At 41.4% G+C, this 21,096-nt stretch overlaps 1 protein-coding gene across 2 annotated transcripts in view; it reads left to right on the top strand.

Annotated features, from left to right (window-relative positions):
* Window positions 1-21,096, top strand: part of zgc:172282 (leucine-rich repeat and fibronectin type III domain-containing protein 1-like protein) — a 266,543-nt gene that overhangs the window by 105,396 nt on the left and 140,051 nt on the right. The window contains exon 2 of one of the 2 annotated variants that reach the window (XM_049577150.1): window positions 1,344-1,452. The exons of the other annotated variant lie outside the window; for it this stretch is intronic. The gene's annotated coding sequence lies outside the window, so the exon portion shown is untranslated. The remainder of the gene's footprint in view (window positions 1-1,343; window positions 1,453-21,096) is intronic. 2 annotated transcript variants of the gene reach the window in all.

The following is a 21,096-nucleotide window of genomic DNA, read 5'->3' as shown; positions in this document are numbered from 1 at the left end:
ATATGTTAGTATTTTATAATCTTTTTTATGCATGTAATTGTTCTCACCTGTGTTATTCTGTTACATATTTGTGTACATGTCATATTACTATATATTTTTTGCGTCATTCTTTGTACTCTTTGGTAAACCGCTTGTTTTTACATGTGCTATATAAATAACCTTGATTTAATTTGATAAACTTTTGTTTGCTACAGAGCCTTTTTTTTGTCTACTTGTCTTATAATCCATGGAGAAGTCCAATTGGCTCTTTCATGAGGGACCATGGCGACTCTAACTTCCGGGTTGGCCGACAAAAAATAAATACACAAATCATCCCTGCAGCACTCTATAAATGCTGAGACAAGTGAAGTTTGAGGTGGGATGCACCAAACAAATGTTCCTGAAAAAGAAACAAATCATGTATTTTTTACCCATGCTGATGGCTATACAAGTATTCATGGGCGATTCCCTACTTTGCTCCAGATTGAAATACCTCTACAACTATTGTATGAGATACCATAATGTTTTGTACACACATTCATGACTCCAGCAGGACTCTTATTATTCTTATTATTATGTAACACCATCATCTGGTCAAGAACAGCAAATGTTACATTGCTAACACTCTAAACTAAGATGGTTAACAAGGTAAACTGTATAAGTGCCCAATATCAGCATACTGAGATAGTCATTGGAGACATGTTAAAGATATAATATTCTGGATTTTCAAAAAAATAAATAAAATAGCGTAGAGACTCAATCATCACTTATGACCCATCAGAAGTGTGAGGTGGTGTGCTCTATGCCTGTATTTTCTTATCTTCTTCTTTTATTTTTTTGTGCTTGGGTCCATGTTATGGGTGTGTACCCCCACAGCGCTCAGATGAGGTCAGGTTTTTATAAAAAGTTAGAACCACATGCTAGACTGCAAGTAGCAGGCATCCAAGAGACACTGTGTCGACAAAATGCAAATATAGCGAGGTGAAACGCAAAGCAAGAGTGAATCTGGGGTTGGCTTTTACTTTCACTGGTGAGCGTGTTTGCAAACAGTAACCGACAATCCTTCATTGTATATCTTTAACAAGCTGATGTTAGCATTTATCCCAAAGCTAAAGTATAACCTCGCAAAGCAGCCAGGGTGGCTGCAGACTCTTGTTAACTCAAAGTGTCTTTGTTCACTTTTGTGCAATGTCAGTAAGGATAGCATCACTGAAACTGTTGGCAGCTATTTATTTATGACGAAAGCGACTGAGTGCAGTGGGTAACAATGTAGGATTGGATGTGCAGACTTTATTTCGTCAGAGATATCCATATAGACAATCTCGCACTAACCCTTGTCTTGTTTCTCTGTTCTTTCTCCTAAGGCCTTTGGATCCATCTCCCTGGGCCATCTTTTTTCTGTTCAGTCCATCTCCAGTCGCCACAATGTATCTTCATGTTGAGTCTTAATAAATCACAGCACGCCACATAGAGGTAGGCGATGATTCCCACACACACACACACACACACACACACACACACACACACACACACACACACAGCTTCTACTGTGTACTTCTTATCTTAAATGAATTTAAAGAGGTGCTAATTGAGGTATGCAAAATGGGCTCTGCTGGCAACTGTGACATGGAGTTTGCGCAGTTTCCTTTTAATGGCACCTGAAACATACATAAACAGTTATTGCCAATTCAGTTTAATAAAAATTTTAATGACCCCCTTTGGGAAATTACATAAGTATAGGCTATTACATAATGTTTTGATTTATGTCATTGAAATACACACAAAATATACTGTCTTTACACTAACTAGGAGTACGCATTAAATTTTAGAGGACAGTTTCTGTCTGTTAGCTGTGGAATTTAATCATGCTTTTGTGTCACATCAGTGGTATTAAGTCGAAGTCATTTATCGTATGCAATTAAACATACCGCATATGTATGCACCTGTGTATTTGTGAGAGTGAGTGTGTTAAAATGGATGCATTTGCCTGCCTAACTAATGTACCATACCAATACGACTTATTCACATGTGAATGTAAATGTGCTCCTGCCGTGTGTGTACTGCCTCTCTGTGGCTGCGTGTGTATGTCTGATGAGAGCAGTGCTGCAGTCCAATGTGCTCTGTCTCTGTTACAGACATATTAGCAGGGCTGTGAGAGCACAGAGGCCAGACAGGTTTGCAGGCAGAGCAGAGATAGTGCTATTGATGCTGGCTAGATGGAGAGTAGATGGATGTAAATCAAAAAGGGATACACTGTGAGAGCACTCATAAATCATCAGGGTTTTTCCTGGCTCAAAATGAGGCAGAGGTGGTACCATCCTGATCAAGTGCACACATGTGCATGTGACCATGCTTTCAACTGGCTCAACTATTTTAAATAACACATTTTAGGAGTTCTTATAAATACACAAAAAAATATATTTAATTAGAAATAAATAGCTGTCAAATTCTTTTTTTTTCCTTTAAGATATTTTTTGGGGCATTTTTTTGCCTTTAATCGACAGGACAGTGAAGCATGAAGGGGGGAGAGAGAGAGAGAGAGGGAGAGACATGCAGCAAAGGGCCGCAGGCTGGACTCGAACCCGGGCCGCTGCGGCAATAGCCTTGTACATGGGGTGTCTACCACTAAGCCATCGACGCCCCAGCTGTCAAATTCTTATATGGAAAGTCAGTTGTGTCTATAATGTGAATTCCTTGATATTAAATGTTCATCTGCAATTGTTTGTGTACCCAAGTAGCACATCATATGACCTGGTTAAGACATGTTTGAGACTGAGGACATGACCAGAAATACTGATATACTGAAGATCTTGAAAATCAATTCGATTCTGCTGGGAAAACATTATTCACACAAATGAAAATCTACTCCTGTTTTTTGGAGGCACTAAAGAAGTCATTTGAAAAGGTATTTTATGTAATACCCCCAAGACAGCCTTGTTTTTGTTCATTCATTCATCTTCTAACCGCTTCATCCTCTTGAGGGTCGCGGGGGGGCTGGAGCCTATCCCAGCTGACATCGGGTGAGAGGCAGGGTACACCCTGGACAGGTCGCCAGACTATCACAGGGCTGACACATAGAGACAAACAACCACTCACACTCACATTCACACCTACGGACAATTTAGAGTTATCAATTAACCTAGTCCCCAATCTGCATGTCTTTGGACTGTGGGAGGAAGCCGGAGTGCCCGGAGAGAACCCACGCTGACACGGGGAGAACATGCAAACTCCGCACAGAAGGGCTCCCACGCCTGGGATCGAACCGGCAACCCTCTTGCTGTGAGGCGAGAGTGCTAACCACCACACCACCATGCCCTTGTTTTTGTTATATAAGTTATTTTGATTATGTTACTCCTGCATTGTCACCTCAGAGCAAAAGGGTTCCTGGTTTGAACCCTGGGGTGGGGGAGCCCTTCTGTGCTGAGTTTGCATGTTCTCTCCATGTTAGCATGGGTTTTATGTGAGTACTCCGGCTTCCTCCCACAATCCAAAGACATGCAGGTTAATTGGTGACTCTAAATTGGCAGAAGGTGTGAATGTGAGTGTGAACGGTTGTCTGTCTCTATGTGTCAGCCCTGCGATAGTCTGGTGACCTGTCCAGGGTGTACCCAACCTCTCACCCAGTGTCAACCGTGATAGGCAACCGTGACCCCCAACAGGATAAGCTGTTACGGAAAATGACTGAATGAATTATTTTATCAGTATATGTGGCAGTCACGTTCTCATGTACTGTAATATACTAATATCATGTTTTACTGATGTCTGTTTGAACGTTAAAACTGATAAATTACATTTTGCCGGAGTAAACATCGTCTCAGTTTAAGACGACATTCAGACAGACATATGGGGGCACATGTCAGAGTAGCATTCACCAAAGCAGAGTCTGCAACAGAATGTATAAACTCTAACTGGCAATAGAAAACTATCAATGAACAACAGAGAAAAGAAGGTTTTAGCAAAGACGTTACCAGCGGAAACACTATGGCGCACCAGGCTGCCTCAATAGGCCCATTTCCACCGCAGGAACTTTAGGGTAATTTTACGGGGCCGGGGGCGTTGGTGTATGTCTCCACCACAGGAACCACCCCCGAGGGACAGAGTTCCGGAACTTTTACGGGGGCTAAACAAGTCCCTGCCTCGGGGTAGGTACTCAGAACGGCCCCGAAAGACTCCTGGCTGGGGCTTGGAGATTACTTGGTGCTGATTGGATATGACGTCAACATAAAGCAACAAAATAGCCGGCATTTTTAAAATTCATCAGACGAGGATTAGCTAATTCATATAGCTTTTGCCGCCATGTAAAAAAACTCACTAAATGGCCTGTGAAAAAATTATTCTTTCCAGCGGATATCTTAGTTACAACATGATTGAGCTAGCAAAGCAGTTTTGTGTTGCTATGTGTGGTATTTATTCAGTTTTGGGAAATCATGATGTCTAGAAAGCATCAGTGGCTGCCACTGACAGGGACAGCTAACAGCAGCAAAGCTAACATCAGGACGTCATCTGTTAAAAGCCGTTGTCGGATATGACATGAAACTACTCCAGTTAGCTCAATCATGTTTTAACTAAGACATCAGCTGGAAAAAATATTTTTTTCACAGGTCATTTAGTGAGTTATTACAGACACCGCTAACGGCTAACGGCATCCCTACGTCGCCCTGGTCAAAATGGTCGCACAACGATTACGTCACATCCAGAGGCAGCTCGTAACTTTACAGGAACCTTCCTTGTACTCCGCTCTCTCAGTGGAGACACGGTGGTTGAGAGGGCCGAATGAGAGGACGTTCCTGTCATAGTTCCTGCCCCCCAAATGTACCAGGAACTTCTTCAGTGGAAACGGGCCTAATTTTGCTGCGGTCCAAAACAGACGGCTTTATTCTTTTTCTTTGGCAGTGCCTTTTGGAGTGAACGCCACCACATTGGCACAAATGCAGTGACTAACGACAGAAATCCAAAAAGTCCATGCTTATTAGAAAATAGTATTTTCTAGAGGCGGGACTGAATTTGACAGAGGCAGCCGCCTCATAATTCTGCATGCAGGAAAAACCCTGATCATCACTTACCTGCTGTTGTCTGAAATTTTATTACAGAGTCTCTTGGTAGGGCATTCATAGACCTCAGTATTGCCTATAGCACTATCACTCTATTAAGCTTTCCTTTTGTTTGATAGATATAGGGATACAAAGACATATACACTCTGAAAATTCCGCTCACTTGTCATTCAGTTTGATCCATCACAGTGAGAATTGTTATTTGAAACTATACCTGTGAGGACAGCACATTTTGCTGTCTTACAGATCTAGACATCTATACGTATACAGTTACATTCAAAGGCCAAGACTTAGTTCCTCAGCTGCCACCTGGTATACAAACTGTTATCAGCTGTTTGGGAGTAAAGTACAGCAATTTGATGTCAGGAGTATTTGACTGGGTCAGGCCACATTTAAACCTTTATAAACCTGCCGGGTTTGTAACTGGACAGATTGTAGACAGTGGAGATTTTGGCAGGGAGCCTGTCAGAACACAGCGCGGCTTAACCCCGTAGACCAGTGGGAACAAAGGTCAAAAACAACAAAACATTCCAGATCCTGAGACCAACGTGAGCTATCAATCAACAGGCAAAGCTATAAAGAGAAATTGTAGACCTGCATTGATCCAGTGTACATTTATTCATTAAGATATAAACTCAGTGGACTTTCACAACTGTCCTCTCTCAGGTTGTGCGCACAGCTTTTTCAATTAAGTGCTGGAGGGCATAGGTGTTTATTTTCTATCACAAAACATGGACAACCTCCACCCCAGATGCTCTGTTATCTCTTAAGATCCTAATACTTGAGATTTTTTTTTTCCCCAGGTGCCCAAAAAGTTAGGAACTCATTTCACTGGTCTTTCTTTCTGTTGGTTTTGTAATCAATTTGGGACTACTGGCAGTAACCCAAAAAGCAGTCAGGAGGACAATTCAGGCAATCAGTTAAAGCCATAACATTCTCTAAACATTTTCTGGCAGTGTAGGTGAGCAATTTACCACAACAGTATTTCCCGTTACATCTCCCGTTATTTAATGGTTGCATACATTGCATTTGCACAACATGTGTCCTTTTTCTTTGCAGCTTGGTCCCAAGAAACACACATTTGTGCATCTGCTGTATGTGTATGAATCATTAAAATCCTTCTTTGTGTAGGCCTACAGTATGCTTACTTATTACAGTACCATCCATCGCACTCAATAACAGCAAAATCTCATCATGTATGATGATGATGTACCCTTCTCTGCACGTCATTTTCTCATTTAAACATGAGTCCTACATTTAAACACTATGTTAGGTCATCACAACATAAAAAACTTTTTTGTTAAAAAATAATGATATGGAACTTTTTTCATTTTATCACGTTATTTTATAACATAACATGATAAATAGTATACTGTCATAACAACAAATTGTTATAATGTGAAAGTATCTTGTTAAAACATGAAAATATGGGGTGCATTCCTAATCAAATTTTTTTTTCTTTTAGTAGGTACTGCAGCTGCCCTTAAAAAGTATGTACTGCTGCATACAGTATGCACACATTCGGGACATACTACTGTCTCATAACATTACGCAGTGAACTTTGATCGTCTTGCTTTTATATCCGTTACCAAGGAGATAAAACAAACGCCGCTTACTGAGTTTACCAGAGACGAAGATCAACCCGTAGAGCTCTATTGTTGTTACCTTACATTATATGTAGTTTAACTTTAAAGTTTTAATTGCACAGATTGTAGATTCTAACATATTATATCAGCAACAGTGAAATTACATCTGCAGTGCTCTGTCATTGTTATTTTCATAGTTTTGTCCTGTCATTATTTGTGATATTTATGATTTTTTTGTTCACTTAAACAAGTAATATTTCTATCATTACTATTGGATTGGTCAGCGATTACTTGAATGCGCTGTCATTCGTCATTGCAACTTCTGCTGTCAATTGGATTGTGGATAGTGGCTCAGAATAGCTAGAGAAGCTTGCTGGCTTGCATACTGCAAAATAAGACCAGATGTAAAAGAACATTCTGGTGGTTTTGGCATATTGCATTTCACATACTATGTATTGGGACATACTAAATCTTTATCTGACATACTACATAGTATGGTAGTGTGGGGATTGGCATCCACAGATCTTGTAAAATATGAAAAACATCTTGTTTAAACAACAAGAATTTCAAATGATACCTGATACTGATCCATTTTTTCCTTGTGGTGTGGCAGCAGAATGCTGCAGTAAAAAAGCCCTTAACATCTCAAAGAAAAAGGAAAAGCTATTCCAAGAACATCCCTTATTATGGCTTTTTAACAAAGTGATGTAGCTCCCTTACATTATTCTCAGTTTCACATGGTCAGCTAACTGGGATTTTGTACCATGAATAAGAGCTGTTTATTGACTAGAAGAGTCAGCGATTTCCTTGTTAATAGAATTTTATGTGAATGCAGCACTCTCATAATGGCCCTTTGGGTTATGACTGTTACATTGTTTAACATAGAAGCCAGTAAAGACCCACAGTGTAAAGATTAATGTCTGTTTCTTCTGATTCTACCTAAAATCTTTGTTATACTGCACATAAATGTCACAAACTACCCGTCCCGATGTGAGTGTATGTGGCTGTTTGTAGCTGTGCTGAGGTCAAGCTGCATGCATGCTGAACAACAGTAGAGTCAAAAGAGGTCCTATGAAGAGTAATTCTGCTACAGGAGCTCTCTCCAGCCAACCTATTACAGTGTATTAACTGGCTTACACACCATTTTAGAAGTGGTTTGAAAAATGATTTCATTTCAGAGGTTGCAGAACAATTTGTACCACTATCCTGTTTTCCTCTTGCTCGCAGCCTCCCCTGCCTTCCTCACACTGCTTTATTTTCTGTCAGCACCCAGGAGAAACATATGCCATGAGCAGTTTATTAGAGGCAACTAAACGGCAAAAAACATCCCAGGTATTTTATATTTCTGTATGTTTGTTTTAACCCGGCAGAGAAACAAAAATAGCAACTCATCCAACGCTGACAGATGCAGCTTCAGATGAGGCGTATCCGACATTCATAACTTTTTAAAGAGTTTACAACAAGACAACTAACTTCTTATCTGCCAAATAATTTCTAAGATTACTAGATATTTCTACTTTGAACTATCTGGTATCTGTCACAATGCCGTCTATTTCTACTTCTTTATCCCCTTGTGAAATCTTCATAGATTACACACCTGAATCGAATAAAGTATGCAGTGTGGTATCAGGGACATTTCAGCTTATCTAAGATTAGTTATCTCAGAAATTGAAGGGGATTGATGTGAGAGATTCGGATATTTGAAGTCTACATCTCTAGAACTAAAGATACACAGGTTCACAAAGCCTCGAAAGACTGGAATAGGTCACTGATTACTTTGTATGTGCGTGTGTGTGCGGGAATATGTTTCTGTGATTGCACTGTGATTGTAAATACAGCACATGTGTAGTCATATTGATGGATATGTACAGTATTCACCATTGGTCTGTGGTTTCTCAAGTTGCAGTGGCTGCACTTTATATGTTGGAACATCCATCCTACACATCTTCCACCATCAGTATTGCACCATTTGTTAATTCAGGGTTAGGAAAGTAAAGATCCCAAGTCAACGTATTAAGTAAAGCGTCGCTGATTTAATGTAATAAGTTGACATCTTGCCTGTGAGAAATACTGCATATTCACTTGTTCTGATTCATTGCTATCTAATTCGGGATCCTGCACACCTGCCTCTAATTAACGAGGAGGTGTGGGTGCTGCAGTCTGTTGTGTTTTCTGGCTTTTGTTCACACATGCCAGACACGAACACTCTGTATTTTCTCTAAAAATTCTCAGTCATCCAGGTAATTGGTAGAATACCTCGGTCAACTTAACCCTTTCATGCATAAATTATTAAATGTGTTGAGAGAATTCATATTTCCAGCCAATGGGACACTTTATTTTTCTTTTATAAACCTGCTAACCTTTGCCAAAGATAAGAGGAGCAACATCGGAATTGCAGCTGAATACAATAACTGCAGCTTAGCTCAGTTCATTTAATGTCCCCTGCAGTAGAGCTTGGTAGTCGTGAGGGGAGAATGTAACTTCACAGTCTGCAAAAACAAGTAAACTTAGAGTTTGGGGCTTTTTGACTAGTTGTAGGCGTACTGAGGAGCAGTGAACAAGGCATCTGAGCATTTCTGCAAGTCTGCCTCAGCCTGTGCACATTGGTAAAATGCCAAATGTGGTGCCTTTTTCTGTTCACAAAACTAATTGTGTTTGTGAAAACATGCCAGATTCCATTTTGTTTGGAGTATGCAGCTGGTCTTACAGTACTGTCCATTCATGTGACTCTTCACTGTGTGACGTCAAATACAAAACAGGTCAAATGTTACAAACACCGCCCCGATCATTAGTGCAAGTGAAGCCTCTTGTATCCGTGACAATCACACTGAACCAAATTTCATCTGCCTGATTTTAGATGTATCATGTTTGTAGGGTCGTGCTCTTTACTATGTCTTCATAGTATGAAAAATGAAAAGATAAAATGCCAGTAAAGAGGTATCATGTTTTCTGCAGACATGGCAATGCCTGTCTTGACTTTTACAATGTCGACATAAAGTTCTATTGAATTCACACCGTCTGGTGTTAGCCATAAACTAAAAAGGAGGTCTTCCAGCTCTGACTTTTAACACAGTATCCATCAGTGAATGGTATTGCTTGTATATATTTAAAACATCCCTCAGTCATGCCTCAGTCTTTTAGCATTGCTAAATTGATATTACAATGCATTTAGGGGGTGCAGAGTAATTTATTGTACTGTTTTATCTAAAAGCAACTTTCAACAAATGCCACTGTCAGAAAAAAAATCAAGATTAATGACCACACCGCAGTATTCTTTGTAAAAGTAATCTGACACAGCATAATTATGATTTAATTACATTTTCTCCCACCATTATTATTGAATACCATGCTTGTCAGTGGAAAAATAATTTGTGCAGGAAGAAACATATGCATCTCTGCTTATTGCTTTTGCCATTTCAAGGTCGTCGCTTGTCTCGCCTTTTTATTCGCTAAGCTCAAAACCCGTCTAAGTATGTTATCTAAACTCTTGATCTAGGACTTGTCAAAGACGTAAACATTCTAGCAACTTAACTTATTTCACTCTGCAACTCGGGAAGCACAACAAACTGATTGTAGTGCCTAAATGCAACTTCTCCGTGCTGTCTCACCCTATTTCAGATGGTTGGATCTTAATGATCTGTCGGGAAACACAAACATATTCACTTGTAGGTTTGAAGGTGTGCACGTAGAAATGCATTTGCAATGATGGGTGTGCATTTTGTGCAATCTGTGCTTACGCAAATGGAAAATATGTTGTCATATTCAATCAAGTTCTGTCAAAACAGTGCTGTTGGTCTGATAATCCAAGGCACAAACTTGTGATTGACAGTCTAAAAAAAGTATTTGTGTATGCTGTAAATATGTGTCAATCACTTCTTTAGTAATAGTTGGTGCCAGTGTCATCGAGGTGTCAGGCACATGGAAAGTGTTGTATGCAGCACGTTGTCATTAGGATGTTTTTATTTTAGGATCAACTGTCACTATTTTCAAGCACATAGTTGCGATAACAAACCGAACTCTTAAGAAATAGGTTTACGAAAACAACAACTTGCAGTGAAAGGACACACAAGAATTAGCCACGTACAGATGTCAGATCCTAGAAAGTACAACAACCTTGTCATTGAACATAATTTTGGGCTTCACAGAAGCATCCCATCTCAAAATTCTTGTTGGGCAAAGACTTTAGTAGGGGCTAGTACTTGGGGGGGAAAAAAATCATAAAAAAAACAGCAGGAAGAATATGGCATACGTGACAATTCAATATGACAAGAACAAAAAAGTGGGACGTATTTTACATAGAAGGAAAAAAAAAAGAGCATGTCCATTGAATGGGACTGTCTTTCATATACTACATGATTCCAGCTGCACTGTTGTCAGTATGTTTGACAGTGATTCTATTAGACTGCTAACTCCCCTCAGGCAAACTACATCTGCAGCTGGATACTCTTGATCTCAGCTGGTTCAAGGGGAAACATCTTGAAGAAATGATCATTCCTGGAACACTGATGAAGAATGATTCATTTTTAATTATGTGGAAGTTGCATTGGTGTTATGTCACTCAAGTGGGGGAAACCACATATGTCATTTCTGACTTCAAAAAAATGTATGTTTCCTGTCTCTGTTTGGGTCAACACAAAACAAGAAAGCCTACTTTCAGAGTAGGTGGGTACACAATTAACTGAAAAATGAAAAATGCACGACCTTAATGAATAGATGACTCTTAATAAGGCTGTTTGAACTGAAGATGAGGGAGCTTGGTGTTGGCTGAGCAAGTGAGCCACATCATTAGGCTGATCGGTCAAAGTAAACTATTGACCATCAGTCCACAAAAGCGACATTCTTGCCCACCAGTGTAAATGTTGGGGAATGCCCAGGGCAGCCCCAGATACAGAACCCTGGATGGCAATCATGAAAATTAGAGCTCAAGGATGGAGCTTTATGGGGAAAAAAATAATGCCAAGTGAGATCATTTTAACATTAAAAAAATGAGTGACAAGGCTTAGGAAAGATGCTTGCAACTGAGAGTATACCCCACACATATGAACATGAGAATTAAGATAAATGTGACCTGCTTGATCACTTTTAGTCACATCGAGCCTGAAACATATTTTGAGTTTTACACAATGTTGGACAAAGGTAGTCTGAGCTTTTTAGTGATATCCTTACTGCTTTGTACCCCACATATTAAGCAAATATGTCACGTTACACAATGACCGTCGCTAAGCCATGATTTTGAAAGAAAAGCTTGGAAATACTTTTTTTGTAGCAAGCCAGGGAACACAAAAGAGCATATGTTGAAGAATTTTCAGAGCTGAAGACTCAATCAAGGAGAATCACAGCTAAACGTAAAGTGTAACACAGTGTAGTCGTCCAGAGATTCTGAGGATGTCCTTGCCGACTTCTTGCAGTCAACCCAAACAGTATTCCCTTGCGAGTTACTCCACGTTTGCAAATAAGGTTATTCTGTACCAATTTTTGGCTATGTTAAGTTTCTGTTGCTTACTAACTTTAAACAACAAGCACACGCACCTGGCTCACTCGAAATCACCTTGACTGTTTCTTACAAAATGCACATATCTAAAGGGAGGCTCTCTTCTGTTGAACCTAGGGCACAGAGCAAGCTCCCTTTCCCTTAACCTTGGGAGCTATGGCAATGGAGCCGGCAAGGCACCCTTATCGGGGCAGCTGTACTCCCTCCACCACAACTGGGAGATGATAGTCGGAGTGCGTTCATAACAAAGGTCAAGTAGCCTGACCTTGAGGCCTCCTATAGGCCTTCTTAAAGTTAAAGTTCCACTGATTGTCACACACCTGAGTGTGTGAAATTTGTTCTCCGCATTTGACCCATCCCCTGAGGGAGCAGTGAGCAGCAGCGGTGCCGTGCTCAGGAATCATGTGGTGATGTAACCCCCCAGTTCCAACCCCTGATGCTGAGTGCCAAGCAAGGAGGCAATGGGTCCCATTTTTATAGTCTTTGGTATGACCTGGCCGGGGATCGAACCCATAACCTCTCAGTCTCAGGGCGGACACTCCCTACGCCACTGACCTGTTTTTTCTGCTTACCTGACTGTTAGCTCAAGCATAACTATCATCCATTTCCTTTGGTGACCAAGGCTAATGGCTATAGCAAGACACAGTTCCTTCAAAGCATAGCCAATAATTCTGTGGAGATAGACAAGAAACTGGTCTGTTTGACGAAAAAAAAGTTAGCATAAATTTAGCAATGGACTTGACATAATATTCATGAGTGGATTTATTTTGTAAAATCCCTTTTGATTCTTTCGATCCGCTGACCCTTACGGACTCAAGGAATATATATAATTGAGACATAGAGACTTATTCTTACTTAAGAACAACTTCCAGGGTAGGGAATCAGCATATTTTTTTGCCTTTCTTGTTTAACATACTGCAGTGCTAGGAAGCTTAGAACTATGCCTTGTTACGATAACGTCAAGCCTTTCATACATAATTTAAGAGAGACCTAGAGGGAGGGAAGGAGGCGCTGGGTAGGACCACGGTGAGGTTGTCAGATTTTCGCTGCAGCTTATCAGCATGCCTCTGCAAGTGTCAATATTGTATTTATCGTCTGAATTTAGGAAAAATAGGTTAACATTCTGAAAGCTCAGACTTTGTTTATTTAAAATCGAACAAACACCCTTAATTGCCAAAAATAAAGATGTTGACATGAATCCACATTTATCTAGAAATGAGCCATTGCAACTCCCCCTTTTTTTCGGACGCCACAAATAGCAGCAAAAAAAGGGACCAGACCTACTTAAATATGTTGGGGCAGGAAACTGCATGATTGCATTTGGTCGTAAGTTACAAAGCTTTATTGTCAGAAACCAGGACCTGCGTTGCTTTGAAATACACATACACTACACTGTCCAGCATGCGAGCAAGAATGTCTGAGTTCACCTGCTCTCCTGTTATCCTGCTCTGTGCTTATTTTGCTGCATCGCGCCTCGGTCTGTCTCACACAATCCTCCTATCCAGATGTGTGCCAGTCTACCCCACTGAGCTGTGACCTTCACTCAATGGCATCTCAAGGCGTGTCCTGCATCTCGCCTTTGTGCAATCTCATAGGTGTGAATATACAACATGCCAACACATATCATGGCATAGGTAAACAACTTAATAGATTTCCCACCCAGAGACCCGAGATAAATAGAGAATCTAAATATTCTATTGAAGCTGAGAACCATGACAGCCATGTAATTCCCTAAGCTGCCTCTGAAAGCCATAATATTCATATTTCTTCATAGCAATAAAACCATATTACCATATGAAGGCCATAGGATAATATTATTATCAGCCAGCTCACTGTGTGTGCCTCTCCAGTGGCAGGGATCAGTTCAAAGCACAGCCCAAAGCACGAGTGCATGTGTGTGTGTGAGAGGGAAAGATAGTGTGTGCATGTGTCTATGCACGTGTGTGTGTGTGTGTGTTGACTGAGTGTGTGTGATCAGTTCCCTGAAGCGACAGCTGCACGCCGAGTTCCTGAATGGAGAAAGCTTCTCTGTGATGACTACCAAGTGGTGCACACGTCTCTCCAACCTCTTTTCTCCTCTCGTTTCTCCCATTTTCTACCTTCCTTTGGTTTATAGGTTCCTTTATTTCCCTCTCGTGATCAGCTTCTCATTCCCCTTTTTTTCCTGTTGGCCTTTCCTCTTCTACCCTTTCTCTCCTCTACATATTTGCATCCTCTCAGTTCTTTTTCTCCCAATCCCTTTTCTTTTATACCAATAATATTATTACTCCCCAATCACCATAATCACCAAGTCAGAACTGCTTGCTTCTGCTCTCTGCAAAATGAAATGCATCTGTCATAGCTAAAACCTGTAAAAACCTTGAATGAGAGCAGAAGAAAATGGGAGAAGGAAGGCAGGAAAGACGGAGGAAAGGACGGGGAAAAAGCCTGAAAGCAATCAAGGAAGGGTACATGAAAAAAATAGCAATAAAAAGATGGTAGGAAGAATGAAAACAGATTAATGAAGAAACCATTAAGGAGAGGGAATGAGAGTAAGGATGTAGGAAAACCTGATGAAAAGAAAGGCTCTATATTTAGTAGTGTTTCAGATTGGGAAGCGTTTGATGTCAGAACCCCATTAGCTACAGTAGTGAGTATTTGGAAAGATCTTGCTGTATAGACAAAATGTGTGTGTGTGTAAGCGAGAGAGGGATAGATGGAAGGAAGCGAGAGAGAAAACCATGTATTGCGTGCTTCATGGTCCCTTGGCTTGTGAGCCTCAAGGCCATCGCATCAGAAACCTGCTTATGGCAGGTTCAAACATAAAGAAAGCACACATGTAAAGGTGAATACACTCCGCTGGACCACTGGGTTGAATTTGTTGTCTTTTCCCATTCCATGCCTTTATTATAATCAACATGCTAACGTCAGCTCTTTAAAGTTTATCATTTATCAAGGTCGACTTGGCTGTGCTCGCTCCAGCATATCAAACAGCTGATGATCAAACAGCTTCTAGGTCTTCATATTCCCTTGACTGCCTTGGTTGATCCTACAGTGCAGTCATGCTGATACTCTTGCTGTCTTTGTCCCTGTAGTTTGCTGTTGTTTCCCAATGCTATGATTACCTCTTTGCTACTTGCCCTATCATTAAAATCAGCACAACAGGAGTAGAAAGGAGTGCAACCTCTTTTGACAGAGCAACAGCACACAAAAAAGACATGAAAGGCAAAGTTGTGAAATTAGAAGGTTTCACATTTTCAACATGTGCATAAATGCCAGAGATTTGAGAAACAGAAAGCGAAAATATATAAAAAGGTTTCTATGCTGGGCTGAGTTTGAAAAAGAGAAGGCTGGTGAAAACAGATTTTTGCATACACTTTGAGGTAGTGGTCCCAGCTTTGACGTCTTCTACTGCAAAGAAAAAGTGTCATGGGTGCAGTTTGAGTCTACAAAGTAGCCCTTGTTGCATGTTAGCCCCCTCTTTTCCTCACTATGATGAGTTATAAAAACACCGCAGGGTATAGGTTGTAATAGTCATGTATGACAAACAAGCACAAATAGCTAGGACCATGTATATGCATGCATCGACACGTAACATGAACACACACACCTTCACACACACTGGACCTCCATGCCAAACTCCAGCCTCTGAGGGCAAAAATTGTGGCTGCCAAGGTGTGAGGAATTTATTTTGTGGACTGACCAACTGACTAACTGACCAACTGACAGAGCTACTTAAGCCCTGTCTCCACGGAGCTGTACGGTACAGTATAGTTCAGTTCGGTACGTTTTTTTTTGTTTGCACTGTGAAAAGTTGTGGATGGTACCAATGGAACCGTTCTGTACCATCCCCATTTTTGGTCCCCCCTCTGTTGGGGTACCTAGCACACAGATCTGGTACTAAAAGGTGGAGCTGTGAACACTGCAGTCTGTTGATTGGTCAATAGTAGATGGTCACTCTGCTCAGGGCTGAGCTGTGGCTGGTTTTGAGGCTCATGTAACCACTGTTCATACTGTGGAGAGTTTTGTTATTGGTAGACTGTAACTATAAAATGAAAGGATGTTTTGCTGCCTCTTGCAGCAGCTGGAGTCTGAGAAAAAAATAACTTAAATCACTGGGCCGACTGTCAGCAACCTTTAAAGTGGAACGTTTACTTGTGATGTGATTCAATGTTTGAGTCGAAGACGTGAAACCATCAGCACACTTTAAATTTCACTGTGAGAACTTTGACCAATACTTTAGTTTTTATATGACATTCATGTTTAGTAAAGAGTGGATCTTCAGGCGTTTATTCATTTCTACCGGGACAGCATATATCCCAATCCTTGCTTGGAGAAAAAAAAAAAAAAAGTGTCGTGGCATGTTGTTCCTGTGAGCTACAGCAACACTAACTTCACTCAGCTGCTTGATAAACCCGCTGTTTCTTCCCACTTTAACCTGAATAACAAACCAGGGCTCCGTGCTCCGGTTGGATCCAAATGGAGAGCCGGGGCTAGCTGAGAAGCTAGCGGAGGCTGACTGGCTGTGCTTCCCTCTGGTCATGCTGCAGCTAACGCTCCACTAGCCGCTCTGCTAGCCGGTCCCAGCTAGCTCCAGTTTGTTATTCAGGTTCAAGTGGGAAGAAGCAGCGGGTCTGTGGGCAGCTGAGTGACATGGAGCCTGAGGAGGAAGCACCGGTTAGCCCCGGTTTCACTGCAGGCAGATTCACTTGCTACAGGGGCGAGGAAGTAAAACCTGAACAGCCAATCAGAGTGATCTCTTTCACCGTCAAGCTCTGCTGCTGATTCAACATGCTCAATTGGCTGAATAGCCGCTGATGCTGACGCCAAAGTGCCGACGGTGCAGGACACACCGCAAAAACTAGGCCGACAGACGCTCACTGACGGCCCGACTGTGGTTGATGGCCGACCGTTGGCTTGGTGTGTCAGGGCCTTTAGAGTACTGTTTGCGCTGGAAAGGCTAGGGTTTAGGTACCATGTCTGAAGGGTTACTTTTGGTTCCAAAGGTACCATACTGAAAATATTTGGTGGAAATGGGGTCTCATAGAGCTGGAAGTCGAGGCTATAAACATAATCTTATATGGGAAGCAGCAAGTAAATGCTATGATGTCATGAACTTATTCACCTTTTCACCAACATTTCATAACATACAATGTGCACATTTTTATGGAAACATATCTACTAACACTACTAAAATATAATATCAAAGCAGTATTATGGAAGTTAGTCAAAAGGCAAAATAAATAAATAAAAAATAGGCAGACAAAAACCAAGAGACAGACAGACAGATGGAGGGTTGGAGGCAGACACAACAGGCAGAGCTTTATGTTACACAGCTATAAAAATAGAAGTACTGATATTCGGAGCTGACAATTATATCATACAGCACTGGAGAGAGTGAGATGAAGGCTGTTAGTCCTGTTCAAGGGAATGAAGAAAGGTAACATGAAGTTACTGTACCCCTCCACTGGAGCAGAAATAACAGGAGGATGTAACAGAGGTGGCCCCAATTAGACACAGCAATATTGAGAGACATGGGCAGTTTGTAATGAAGCAGGGCAGAAAGAGGAACTTATAGGTGTATGTATTAAATATTATGATGAACCAAAAGAGGGCATGAGGAAGCAGAGGAGATGATAGGTATCAAAGAGAAGAGACAGAGCAGCAGGGACACGTGTCTCAATGTGTGTGCGGTTAGCATTACAGTGAACCAGAGGCCGTGGTTAGTATTACAATGGAGTGCAGCGCGACAAGCATTGATGCACTGTGCCTGCAGCCGCAATCACCTCATTATCTACTGTACTGACAAGGAGAGGGCAGAGCGTTCGAAAGAAGATACAGAGAGAGACAGAGCGGCGGAACACAAACAGCAAAAAGAGAGGATGACAATGGCAGAAAAGGAGAGCGAGATTAATAGATTGAAAGACACAGAATTGAAGACAGAGTGTGAAACAGCAAGGAAGGGAAGCAAATAGAGATAGGAGAGGAGAGCGAGGGAGTCATGTAACAAAAGAGCCATTAGCAAATGTCTTTTTCTCTCCCCTGCTCAGACCTCTGAAAGACAGCATCTCTGTTTGTGTGAGTGTGTGTGGCTCAGATCCCAGCGGTGTATCAGTTCCACATTGGAGATGAGGGTTTGCCTGGGCAACTGTGTGTATCAGCACCTGTGTACCTATGCGGATGTGTGTATTTGTTTGTGACACCGTGTGTGTATTTGCAGGGCATCCAACCTTGGTTGCCTCGCTGGAGAGAGATTCTGATGATGCTGGATGCACAAAGACGGACTAAAACTGTGACCTTCTAATAAACAATATAACAACATTGACTCTGACATGACTATGTGCCACTATGAGCCCCTAAAAACTGCCAACACCACCACCAAAAGCATAATGCAGCACCAAAATAAATGCAATACCATTAGTCTTTTTAACGTGAGGGACACAACCACAGTGTAATTTATTTTTCTGACTGTACAGCTGTCCTGGGGGTTGCCTTAAGTTCCCATTTTTCTAAGTAAGTCAGTGGCAATTACAATTTTAAATAGGCTGAGTCCTTCTTATGAAAAATGACATGATCTGTGCTGTTTACTCACACTGTTGCCAAAAAAGCCTTGTGTTTCAGGTTGACAGCGTAACACACAGTGCAAGTCTTCCCTCAAATTTCACTGGAGAAGTCTGCCAACAAGGGGCGCATATGGCTGTGAAATTATCAACTATTCCGAGCTAGTTTTTTATGTTTGTATTACTTGTGTTAAGTTCTTGGGGGCTCCTCTTTATCTCCTTCATCATGTTCTCCCTAAGGATCATATTAATTGGCCTGTTTTTGCATGTGCCCAGACATGTTTAACTTCACAGGATGGTTTATCTGGGCGCCGTATGAGAAGTTCATGCAACTACTCAGATTGCGCAGTCATGTTGAAGTACCTCTGCAATTGAGGAGAGCAGAAGGTACAGTTTAATGGGCTTGGGCTCAGAGCCAACTCAAACTCTCCCCCCCCCCCCAAAAAAAAGAAAAATTCTGGAAATTTATATTCAACCTTTGATACCAAAGCAGAGCAGTGACAGAGCTGCGTTAAAGCCATGCTGAAAGCAAGGTTGCTGTTCGAGGTTGGATAATGCCTGCTCACTCATTCACATCAACCTGAAACATGAATTTATTCACGGGTCACTGTGCTGGCCTATATGGGGTAAATGTCTATTCACAGGTGCACACAATGAAACAAAGTCGAGGCAGAGTCTGGAGGTTAAAAGCGGAGGGCAGAATGAGGCCCGAGAGAGTACTTAATATTTAATATATATAGTTTTTTATTCTCACTTTCAAAATAATACCCTGATTTTCAGTCTTTAAAGATGCAAACTGGGTTTAGAATATGTCCAGTTGTCCTATGCTCAATTTGTGGAAGACATATCAGATTATTTCTCAAGTACTTGTTTTTCAAAGAATAAAGAAATAATTCAATTGGAGTAAGAAAGTGAGCAGAGATTACACTATCATACAGCATTGTTTCTGTGGTTATAGCTCAGGGAAGAAGAACTAGCACATACTTTTCCAATTGATTTCAGAGGGTGAACAACACATCTCATGGCCTATAAAAATACTGATCCCCACAGAGATAGTGTCTGCTCTCTCGCCGTCCTCCACAAGAAGGTCAGGGTCAGCTACAGAACAGCATCACCGGAGCCAAGAGGGATTCAGTGTCTTGTTTGAGGACACTTCAGCAGTGCAGATCATTGCTGGCACAGGGGCTTGTACCCCTGTCCTCCAGCTGAAGACTGGTCTAAGTGCGTGGCGTCTGAGCGTGGAACAGATTGTCTATCGGAAAGATCAAAAAGAGGCTTATCAAAGATTTATGGCTGGTTTCTTCAGGAGCATGGAGATACTTAGTTTGACCTGCCTCAATGTCTAGACACTTCACACTTCTGAATCACACAAAAGTGACTTCAAGCACTTTAAAGGTAAACTGAAGTCTCTTTAATTCATGGGTGAAAGGTATCCAACATATGCTGAGATAGAAGTAAGAAGGAGGGCTAGCTCATTTTAAACAGACCTGGAGCGGTCGATTACATGCATCTGGTGCATGCTAGTGGTGCGCAGTTTGTGGCATGAGTCTGACACAATGTTTATACGCAGCAGAACAAATCCATACAGGGTGAAGAGCTACAGTCCAGCAAAGTACATAACAACTGTCAAATCATATCTGGCTAAATCATCCAAACTTGTTTTAAATCATACTTTTAGTATTAGTATTAGTTAAAGTCGTGGCATGTGTGCGGCCCCTAATTTCCAGGGCTGGTACCTGCGGTTATTCCACAGGCTAGCTAACAACATGTCAGGCAGGAAATCCAAAGTGTGGGATCATTTTGAGAAGGTGAAGGACAAACCCAAGGTGATATGTAAACTCATCTTCATTGGTCGACTACAAACATGACGTATCATCTGAAACATGTCAGTAGCTACATGCCCATTAGCCACTTAGCACAATCATTACTGCTTTGCCCGTCATTAACAGGCGGCTCGCTCAGTGTGTGACGTGCACTTGTAGATAAAATATAGGCCTATATTAATGAAGGTTCATTAGTACGGTTTTGTATTTCTCTGTAATGTAGCACAGTGTTAACAATGTTACTGATACTATTCTTTCTCACACCTTCAACTCAAACCATTGTCTTGCCCCGCCCACAATATATCGTTTAATAATTAAATTAATATCAAAAACATGTGGGTGACTGGTCGACTAATGGCACTAAATGACGACTATTGGCTGACTAGGAACATTCTTAGTTGGGGGCAGCCCTACTGGTAGCTGGGCTTGCTCCCCTGTGTCACCCAAAGAGACATTGATTTTTAATGTGAAGCTGCTTTATTCAGTGTTTATACCAGCTTTAATAACCATGTCCATCTGTTTTGGAGAGGAGGAGACCTCTGTGCATAGTTCGGCTCCCGGTAAAAATCTTGTGAATCCTAACCTAAAAACAAGCCGAGCTCAACTAGCAGCTCATCCTGACATCTG

Source organism: Epinephelus fuscoguttatus, linkage group LG5 (genome assembly GCF_011397635.1).
Source record: "Epinephelus fuscoguttatus linkage group LG5, E.fuscoguttatus.final_Chr_v1".
In the NCBI taxonomy this organism is placed as follows: domain Eukaryota; kingdom Metazoa; phylum Chordata; class Actinopteri; order Perciformes; family Serranidae; genus Epinephelus; species Epinephelus fuscoguttatus.
Note: the sequence above shows the minus strand (reverse complement) of the source record. Positions and strands in the feature narration are given on the sequence as shown.